An 11188-nucleotide genomic window follows, 5' to 3' on the forward strand; every position below is an offset into this window, starting at 1 on the left:
ATTTGATCGCAAATTTAGGAAAGAGACCGAGAAATATAAATTTTGATCATTAAAAAAACAGACTATCCTTTGATGAGAATCTTTGAGATACAACTGATGTGATATTTAAAGGATTTAAAGTGGCTCTGACCTTTGCTGGGAAGGCTCAAAGTATTTTTTGGGGAAGAATATACAACATCTCCTGTTTTTTTTTTTTTTTTGAAACAAACAAGGACCCCGCTTCTGAACCTTCCTCCTGTTTGAAATAAGGATTTGCTGAAGAAGTGCAGCCCTGAAGGGCGGCCACCTGAGCAGCCACGCAGGTGTGCAGCCACAGTCGGGCTGAATGCAGAGAGCATCTGTACTGACTTCCCTGCCCCCACTTCCCCCCTTGGCTCCTCCGTACCCCTGCCCACAGGTTGCCTGAAGAGTGGCTCCCAGCGGCCTGGGGACCCACGCACAGCAGCAGGAAATTATTGCGGGACGCTGCATGGCGTCGTGATATTTCATAATTGAGATCTCCACCCCTCGTAGCTCTATCAAAGTGCAACAGAGGTGGGAAAAAAAACTGTTTTGACAGACGCGGTAGCTAGGGATGTGCGAGACGGTACAAGGACAGCCATATAGAAAGGTACAGGACGTTCCAGTCCGTGCCCCATGGAATTGGCACAAATCATCCGGATTTGACCCGAGGAAGGCAATTCGAAGGAACGTGAGTGTGCAAACGAGGGGTGACAGCCACACCAGGACCCAACCTGTGTCACAGGGCAACTCCGGCGTCAGGCAGGGATCGAATAAAGATGAATGAGCCTCTCTGGGCACAGGCTCTGCCTCATTGGGCCCAATTTTATTAAACAGCAAAGCGCTGGTGGAGAAGGATAAACAGAGCCGCCCATACAGAGAAACATCAGGAAATAAAACACTGTGGCCCTCAGTCACGCTGGAGGGCATGTGGCATGGCCTACTGACCACTGTTCCCTGAAATCTCGTTCTTAAAGAGAAAGGAATGAAGTCACTAGGGGCCACAGGTTGTTTTTTTTTTTTTAATTTTTTTTAATTTATTTATGATAGTCACAGAGAGAGAGAGAGAGAGAGAGAGGCAGAGACACAGGCAGAGGGAGAAGCAGGCTCCACGCACCAGGGAGCCCGACGTGGGATTCGATCCCGGGTCTCCAGGATCACGCCCTGGGCCAAAGGCAGGCGCCAAACCGCTGCGCCACCCAAGGATCCCGGGGCCACAGGTTGTACCTGGCATTGCAGGAGTTGGGAAAGATGCAGGCCAGGGCCGCGAGCCATGGGGCCCCAGCGGGGTGACCCATGTCCCCAAATCCCCATGACTCTTCCCTTGGGGTTCAGCGTGTTCTTCATCAGCGGTGTTTTTATTTGTATTTGTGGTGTTGTAGCTCCTCAAAATAAAGTCCTCCTTCGTGTGGATTTCCACCTACTTGCGTGCATGTGTTGTTCCACTTCGGAATAAGACTACTTCTTAAAATGCATTCTAATAATGTGGGAATAGATGGTCGAGGTAACCTGAGGCTCCCTGAGGTTGGGGACTTCTCTTGGGTCGTCAAGTCCCCAGGGCCCAGCACCTGTCCCTGGGGAAGCCAGGTCCAGGCCCTGGGCCGAGGGGGGAGCAGCTCACAGCTCCCTTCAGGAAAAGGTGTTGGGATCCTCATGATGCATGCATGGATCTTTGGGAGGTTAATTGGACCATTAGCAGTAATTTAGGACTTTTCATAAGCAAAATTGCTTCAGCTTTTCACATAAACTCCCGCAGAGCTCCTCAGTGGGGTTTGTAGACCTTCCCAGGGCTATGTGTGGCTGGAGCCAACTTGTATTCTCTGCCAACCTTTAGCTCCCCGTAGGTGCGTGTGTGCCACCCTGGGGCCCGCAGCCTGGGGATACGGGGCACATGGCCACAGTAACCGGGGGACTTGTGGCCAAAAGTTCCTGAGCACCAGCACTGGGCTGTTTCCATCTTCTGCTTCTTCTTATTTTTATCTTTATTTTTGTCAACCAACATTACTGAGGTATAACTGGCATCTAATGTTTGCAAGTTTAAAGAGCGCAATGTGGGATGTATGTGTACATAGGGACACGACCACACTAATTTTAGTGATGAGAACCTTTCACTTCTTGTGATGAAAACCTTTAAGATATACTCTCTTAGCAAATCCCAGACAGGTAGTATGACACTGCAGACTACGGTCGCCACGTGGTCCGGACAGCCCTGGAGCTTCCCCATGTGGCACCTAGGAGCCTGTACCTGTGAGCACCTTCAACTCTCCCCTCCTTTTGAGCCTCATAACCACCACCCAATGGGCACCGGTGTCCTCACGTCAGGACACCAGAACAAAACAGCTTGGGAGGGATTGCATGCACCTGCTTCCCACTTGTGACCTCTCACCTGTGTGCCCCCATCTCCAGAACTGCAGCTGGGCTGGGGGTGGGGCCCACCTGGAAAAGGACTGGCCGGGCAGAACTACAGGTCAGATTCATGCTTCTCTTAACCTACTTATTCTCACACACACAACCCACACCCATACATGGACACACACGTGAAAAAACATGCACATACCTTGCAAACGAGAATTCATCACAAAGAAATCCTCAATAACAGGCTGTTAAAGACATAAAGTGAATTTTTATTTTATTTTACTTTATTTTAATTAATTAATTAATTATTTATTTATTTATAAAACTAAATTTTTAAAGACTTCTATTTGCTGATGGCACCTGGCTTGTTGAGACATGGGTGAGGGGTCCCCATACTCAGTGGTCTTTAAAATCTCTGTTCTAGGGTACAAAGTGCTAAATGAGTCAAAACTCGGTAACCGAACAGTGGGATTACAGATCATGAGACATGTTCGTAAAGGAATCAGTCAGCATGGAGCAGAAGCCCAGAGGTGTCCAATCACCGGGGAGGAGGAGCTTCCCGGGGGGGCGTCCTCCCGGGCCCTGCAGACGGCTTACTCCCCATCACCCTGTAAGAGCAGGTGGTTTCCACTCGCTCTAACACAGCGCACAGCGGGTCACATTTTCTCTTTGAACTTAGCTAATTTGCTGTTGATTTTTGTTTTAATTTAGGTCACCCAGTCTTAGTTACCTTATAATGAGAAATGAAACATCTTGGGTAATAAGGAGATACCCGATTGAACCCACTCCTGTTCAGATTCCCTTCTGCTAATTACGCACCTGTGGAACCTAGGAGGGAGTTTAAAATGACCTGGATTCTTCCTGTGGGTCCCGAGCAATAAAACCGGGATGCTCAGGGACAGTATTTTCTCTTCCTCAACAGTTGTTGGCAGGAGACGATGTGCGAAGTAAGATAGTGAACATCGCATGTGATGGTGCATGCAGAGCGACCGGCTCCCTGGGCTCTGTGTAGGAGCCCTTCTTTGCGGTGGGCTGGGGCTGCCAGCAGTCGGGATGGGGCTGAGCCCCTGAGGAAGATGGGGACCGGGCTGCACGACATACAGGCCCAGGCCTAGGCTCCTCTGCATCCCCCCTCTCCCCGCACTTCCCTCAGGAATATGTCCCCATCCCTGTCCATCTTCCCTGGTCTCCCCTCTCCCCCTGCCCATCATCCCCAGCTCTTCCGTCCTTGGCTTCCTAAAACAGAAGTATTTGAATCTAAGGCTGGGCTGGCTGAGCCCTGGGCACTTCGTGGAGAGAACACCCCTCCTCCCCGAGCTGCGCCAGGAGGGAGCCATTGCAGACAGACACGGCCCCTGGCAGCCAGATGGTGGCAGAAGCCTGCTTCTCCCTGGGGTCACACATCGGCAGCATGAGGTCAGAAGGGATGCCCAGGGTGGCGGGCGAGCGGGAGGCCCCAAGGCCAGGGCTCCTGCTGGAGACACCCATGCGGGGCTCCCAGGGCACAGGCAAGCCCGGTGACACGTTCTGACACAGTTGGGTCTTTTCAGCTTTCCCTGGCCCCATCTTTAAAATGGGCATCTGGATTTAAAACAGAGAGAGATAATCACTTACCTGAGACAGGATCCTTAAAGATCAGGGTGCCCGGGGCAGCCCTCTGGCTCTCTCCCGGGCGTCCTGGCCTTCTGCTCACACCAGCTCAGCAGCACATGGTGGGAGCGTGGCCCTTCTCCATTGGGCCTTCTCCCCACTTTTGTATCTTCCTTGTGCTATGCTTACCCAGGTGATGGTAATACCGCCTCTTCCCTAACTGATCAAAATCATATCTGGTCACACCCTCCCTGGAGACTGTCAACCTCTCATCTTTGTAGTATAAAACCAGCATTCAATTGACTGTTTATGATGGGGTAGGAGTGAATACTACTATCCTTATTAAGATGTTCATGTAGTTTAGAAATCCAGTCTTTTTGTTTGTTTTTTAACACTTTATTTCAACATAACTATGCTTACAGAAATTTACTCCAAATGGTTAATAGAATGCAATTTAAGTTTTACTTATCCTACACAATTTGATACAAAAACTTGGTACATGGTTTAAGCTAAAAAAAAAAAAAAAAAAAGGATTTGCAATCTGGTTTATTTTTCATCTATTACAAATGTATATAAAAGAGATCCAGTCTTAATCATGTACAGAGTAAGTGCTGGAAATGCTTCTTGGATTATGCTGGAAATTCCCCCTAAATTTCATTTTTAACACCCTGGAGCGACCAACATTAGAAATTCACTCCTTTCAGTTAAGGAATTGGTCCTATTAAAATGCAAAAATCTTAAGAGGAGTAACACATTAAGTACTTATCAGTAATTAACACCTCATCATGAATTCGTTTATCAGATCCCTTCTTTGTTACAGCTGCTAGTAGCTCCTGGGAACCCAGGAGATGGGAGATGGGAACTCCTGGAGGCCTCAGGCCTTCGGCACCTTTTTGGAGGGGGGTGGGGAGGGCTTGGCCCAGGAGGTCATGGTCACCGAAGTTCATGGAATGAGTGGATGAGGGAACAGATGGACGCACGAATGACTCCAAGTCCTAAATGATGCAGCAGAGCGATCCAGAGTTTTGCTTCCATCCTATCCAGGATTGGCGAGAATAATGTGAGATTCTTTTATGACATATCAATATGATTTACAAGTCATTCTCTTGGCATCTACTGTTTAATGAGCCAAGGCCTGTGGCTCTGACCAACCCGCGGAGATCAGAACTTGGGGCAGCAGGTAGGATACCTGAGACAAACGCACCCCATAGCTTTGTAGCTAGGGAGCAGCCTGAGGTAGGACACTCGCCCTGGGGTGGGGGCATCACGTGTACCCACCTGCCACCTGCCGTGGGGGCCCAGGGCGGCCAGATCTGAGGCATTTCTCCAGAGCTCCAAGGACAAATGCAGTTCTTCACTTCAGGGAGTCTCTAGAACAACTTGCCTTTAAAGCCTGGGGGGTTAATCTCAGAAACTCTGTTTCATTCCAGGAAAGGAAGAAATGGGAGAAGAAGAAGCAAAAATCATAAATGCCAAGCACTGGAGCAATGCATCATCCTCCTGCAAACTCAGCCTTGTGCAGTCACTCAGGGCTGTGGTCGGATCCTTGCTCAACTTTGAGTCTTCCTGTGTGCCGAGCACAGGCACAAAATCGATGCTGTGACATCACGTCATGAGTGCCTGCAGCACTTGGAACTCGATTATTTCTAAATTTCTTGATATTTCAAAATCTGTACAAGACACGTTGATGTGGACTCCCTTGTAGTTGTAACAGAAGTCCCGTCATCCTGGATCCCATTATTGTGGAGGCTGAGAATATTAAAGCCATTCCACCTTAAATTCAGCCTTAGCACAAGTACAGCCATCTCAGGCCCCTGTGAATAAGAGCTGAACTTTACCCTACTTCAGTTAAGCCCCATATTAGAATGAGAACAGAGCTCAACGCCCTTGAAAGCCGCATATCAGAACGTAAACAGAACTTGAGAAATCCCTCCCCCCCTTCTGGAGGTCCCCTAGACCAGCCCATAAAACTAAGCTGGAACCTACCTCGGGGTCCAAGTCCCTGCTCCGCTGTGTCGGGTATACTTGGACACAAGCTCGAGCTTGTAAAAAAACCCTCGTGTGTTTGCATCGGTGTCGGCTCCTCGGTTGGTTTCTGGGATTCGCAGTCTTGGGCACAACATTATCTTACTTGTTCCCATAAATGAACACAGTGTATCCCATAGTCCGCTCCTGTGTCAAACAACCCACCCCCAACAACAACAACAAAAAGGTGCCCAATTTCTGAAAGATCTGTAGGTTCATCAGGTTCTCGAAAGGATCAACAATTAAAATGAAGAAAGCGATAAACCAGGGACATGGAGATACATCTTCGCTAAATTCAGAATATTTCAGTAAAGGCATTAGGGTATCCTGATCTGAGCAGCCGACTTTTGCTGTAGGTTATCAGTAGGCTTCGTGGTAATTTCGTGTTAATCGACAGAACCTTCGTCTCCCCCAGGGTCCATAGGCGGTGACGGCGGCCCGTGTGAAACACACAGGAGACATCCTGCTTCGGATTCCCTGGGTAAACTGAGACTGCTCAGGGCCTCCTTTCCAGCCATATTGATGATGCTTAGCTTAGCCTTCAACTTCGTATATGGGGACGCAGTCCCAATCCTGGAAGTATCCTGGCAGCGTGTGTCAGTGCCCTTGGGTCAGGTCGCGCGCTGCACCCTCTGCAGACCTCAGGGTGGGCAGGCGGTGGCCGCGGGTCCCATCTGCTTCTCACTCCTGAAACTGTGCCCAGTTCCATCCCCATCCTATCTGTTGGTTTGAATCCATGAAGGCAGACCTCATGGGGCAGTGGGCACGTATGTTACACGGCGCGGGAGCACACGTCCGCTCTCAGACAAATGAGAACACCTCTAGCGGGAAGTTGCCCTCAGGACACATGTGGAGCTGAGCTCCCAGCGGGCGGCCCAGGGTCTGCCGGGACCACCACCTGCCTGCACAGCCCCGTGCAGCCCCAGATGCACGGAGCCGGGCAGATACTTGGCGTCGGGGTCACTGCATGCCCACGTGGTGATTCCTTCTTGGGGGTGCTCCGTCTTAACCCCTGTGAACATTAGGGTTTTGTTTCCGGTGTTTCTGTTTTTCCTTTAAACCTCCCTTTGCCCTCCTACCCGCCCCCATTTCCTGGAAAGGACTGTGTCCCGTGCTGGAGTGTGACGCAGGTGACCAGAGCCACCTGAGCGAGCCTGGGAAGGCACACACGTGTAACTCGGTTCCTGCAGTCCCCTGGAGGATCACGTGCTGGGTATTGGTAGGGCTATTGGGACGACTGGCACTGGGGGGTGGGGCTGTCCCGGGGGACAGAGTGGCACATGGACGAAGGAGACACAGCTCAGCATGAAGCAGCTCTGGTCAGCACATTTCTTTAGAGTTGAAAGGAAATCCGTGACTTTGGAAGTGGTGAGTGTCTGTAAGGAGCTCGGTAGGTCATCACTTGTGTTTCTGGAGATGAACGCCGTGCACCCTGGGGCTTGCGGGCGGTCCTTGGGCCTCCTTTGCATGGCGGGCAGAGGATACCCCACAAGTGGCACCCAGAGCCGGCTGCTGGGCTGCAACACTCCCCGGCACCAGGCCCAGGAACTCGGTGGCTTCAGCCACCACCCGCCCTCATGGGCTCGGGCTGCACGTCGGATCCTTCACACACTTGCCTCTGAAGGCTCACTGTCTCTTACAAACAAATACAGTGTTTTTTTTTTTTTTAAGATTCTATTTATTTATTCATGAGAGACAGAGACAGAGAGAGAGAGGGAGGCAGAGATACAGGCAGAGGGATAAGCAGGTTTCCTGCAGGGAGCCTGATGCAGGACTCGATCCCAGGACTCCAGGATCATGCACTGGGCCAAAGGCAGACACTCAACTGCTGAGCCACCCAGGCGTCCCCAAATACAGTGTTTGAGGGTGTGAACGGTGCACAGTCATAAGGAACAAGTAACATTCACAGGAGGAAGATGGTAACAGGTTAAAAGGCTTTGGTCACGACAATGCCTAAGCTCTTCAACATCACAGTTTGTAAGATTCTTAGGAAACACGCAGTCAATGCTCCAGATAGAAGTCTAAGTGGGAAGGCACAGTGAAGAGTTAATGCTGTGTGCACATGTGTGCGACATGTGACCACCTGTGTGTAGAGACAGGCCGCAGGTACCCTAAACCAAGTGGACCTGGGTCAGGTACTTTTTGCTTTTTATTAACAAAAAAAAAAATATATATATATATATATATATATATATATATATACATATATATTTTTAAAGTCATTGTAGAGAGACAGGCCACCCTCTTTTTCTTTTCCTAAGAAAATTAGAGTAGTGAAAATTTCATGGAAGAAATAAATTGTTGTACGATTGTGAAATTCCTGTAAGATGGACTTAGATGTGTGAGGGGCCCGTCATGCCAATGTCATGACCGGATCAGAGGTGAAAGCAGCACCAGTTGCAAGAGCAAGGGAGGGGACAGCGTGCGGGGCCGAATCTGAGCAGAAACCCTGCTCCACCCCTCGATACTTCTTTGTGTCTGTTGAATGTTAAAGAGGCTGTTTCATGGATGGATGGTCCAAGGTTCTCATCACACACTCAATAAAACCACTAAGCCTTGCTTCTGCATTGGGGTTTCTACCTTACGGTATTTACAGGACAAAACGACAGACCCCACAGCACAAGAGCATGGTCAAAGTGGAGAATGCAGTGGGACCAAATGTCTAGGGCTTGGGGAAGGGGACCATGGTGAGTTTTACAGCAGAGGATGGAAGAGAGGAGGGCTGACCTTGAGGTCCCTCCCCTCACCAGGTATAGAATGGGGATCATGTCACCCACTGGGCAGGTTTATCTCACAGATTAAATGACTCTTTCCTTCGCTCAACTAAGGTATACTGAGCACCTACTACATGTCAGGGAGTGTTAGAGACTACACATCCCAGTGTACAGGAGCCTGGACAGGTCCCTTGGGCATGGGCACCCCGTGTTCTGGGGAGACAGGCTGTGAGCGGGAAGGCCAGCAGGCCCCTCATGGGCATCCGGCAGCCCGAGCGCTCTGACAGCTGGGACATGGTGGAGGGCACAGGGGTGGAGTGGGGGTCAGGAAGGCCTGGTTTGGCAAGCACGCCCAGAACCGGGTGCTGTCAAGCACCTGTCACCAGGGATGCCAAGGGAAGAAAGTACGTGTCCAAAACCCCCAGCTCAGGAAGAGATAAGGCAGTACACGGTATCAATGAGAGGACAGACGTCCCAGCTGTCACCACCTGTTGATTATGAAGGGCATATCCTGCGATATGAGCCATACTTGAGTCAAATAACGTCCGTTGGCTTGCAGGCTGTGTCAGCACCTCAACGAGCTCTGCTATCCGAGCTCTGCTATCCGCAGGCCCAGCTCCCCAAGGTGAGCGGAGTCTGGCAGGGACTCACTGTGCCGTGTGCCGCTCCCCAGGCCATGGGGTGCCCGCCCACATACCGCGCCCCGATCTGCGGGCTGGGCTCCCAGGCCTCCTGGTTATTGCGGTGCCTCGCGGTGGTGATTCATCCACCTGCGTTCCTGCCTGGCACCTTAATTAGAGCACTCGCTGCGCCGGTCGTAGGCCCCGTCTGTATGGTGGTTAAGTAATGTTGGAGATAAATGTTTTTAAATAGAGTTGCTGCTCTCAGGTTCACTGAGCAGGGACAAGTTTTATTTTTGTTAGGACAGAAAATGGCGTTAAATTGGTTTATTGGAGCGGGGCTGTGGCCAGCATGGAACAGCCTCCCTCTGCTGGCTCCGCTGCGGTGACAGGGGCAGAAGGAAGGCATCGCCCTTCGGGATCGGGTACTGATGCCCTCCAAAATGGCTTCACCACTTTCATGGTATTTTTCAAACTTCAGATACTTTTTTTTAAGTAAATGAAAAAAAAACTAAGACCAAATACTACTGCAAATTAGAACGCTGCTCTGTCTCCAACTCGGTCAAAATACAAGGTGGGGAGGACACACAAGGCGGAATGCATGTTCAGGAAGCTGCTGTGTGATGACCCCGAAAGCCCATCTGGAAGAAAATGGAACACGTGAGGCACCAGCTTTTGTGCTGCCTGGGACTGGCTGCTTGGGGGAATCTAGTTTCTAGGAACTGTGAGCTCTTGAGGCAACCACCTCTCGGAACAGGTGGCCCTTGCCCGGGGCAAGTAGAGAGGTAAACAGGTGGCCTGAGTGATTGGCCATACAGGTGGGAAACCAGACCCAAGGAGGACGGAGGATGCTCCAAGCACCTGGCGGGCCTGGCATGTGCAGCCCAGGCACTGCTCCATACCCTACATGCATGCCGAGGGCAGCAGGTAGCCTAATTCAGATGTCTAACTCAAATATTGTTCTGAAGAGGGCGGCATATCACATACATTTACAAACATCCCTTAAAATGTCATAACCCCATAGTAGGATTCAAAACCCAGAATCAGGGAAGCCCCAGTGGCGCAGCGATTTGGCGCCGCCTGCAGCCTGGGGTGTGATCCTGGAGACTCGGGATTGAGTCCCACATCGGGCTCCCTTCATGGATCCTGCTTCTCTCTCTTCCTCTCTCTCCCTCTCTCTGTGTATCTATGAATAAATAAATAAAATCTTTAAAAAAAACAAAAACAAACAAACAAACAAACAAACAAAAAAACCCAGAATCATGCCGTGACCTTTCCACACAGGAAGGAAGTTGAACCCTGAAGGAAAGTTTATATTGAGAGTTGCCTGTCTCTTAATTTAGAGCTCTCCGGACTCCAGCAAAATGTAGAATTATTTTTCTTAACTTTTCTGGCTTTCTTTCTTTCTTTTTTTTTTAAGGATTTTATTTATTTATTATTTATTCATGAGAGACAGAGAGAGAGAGAGAGAGAGAGGCAGAGACACAGGCAGAGGGAGAAGCAGGCCCCATGCAGGGAGCCTGACGAGGGACTCGATCCTGGGTCTCCAGGATCAGGCCCTGGGCTGAAGGCGGCGCTAAATCGCTGAGCCACCCAGGCTGCCCCTACTCCTGGCTTTCAAATTAATCATGTTAGGGTAATGGAAAATTGTTCATTTGGGCTCCATGTGATGCTGGTGAAGCCCTGACACTTCATGCCAGTCTGAAGCACGGAGGGGAAAGACAGCAGGCCCTCGTGTGCACAGAGGCTGACCGCGTGGGGTATGAGGCCTGCACATGAGCTCCGGTGCTGCATGAGCACTGATGCTGCATGAGAATTGATACTGCGTGAGCCCTGATGCTGCACCAGTATTGATACTACACGAGCACTGATGCTGCGTGGGCG

General features: G+C 50.4%; 1 long non-coding RNA gene across 1 annotated transcript; it reads right to left on the bottom strand.

Moving 5' to 3' along the window:
• Window positions 1-4433: 4433 nt before the first annotated feature.
• LOC119875935 lies at window positions 4434-6984 on the bottom strand. Its single transcript, XR_005352981.1, has 3 exons — window positions 5932-6984; window positions 5224-5361; window positions 4434-4981 (listed from the first exon to the last, which is right to left on the bottom strand). It is a non-coding gene; the product is annotated as an uncharacterized LOC119875935 (long non-coding RNA).
• Window positions 6985-11188: the final 4204 nt, after the last annotated feature.

This window comes from Canis lupus, chromosome 1, assembly GCF_011100685.1.
Source record: "Canis lupus familiaris isolate Mischka breed German Shepherd chromosome 1, alternate assembly UU_Cfam_GSD_1.0, whole genome shotgun sequence".
Classification (NCBI taxonomy): Eukaryota; Metazoa; Chordata; class Mammalia; order Carnivora; family Canidae; genus Canis; species Canis lupus.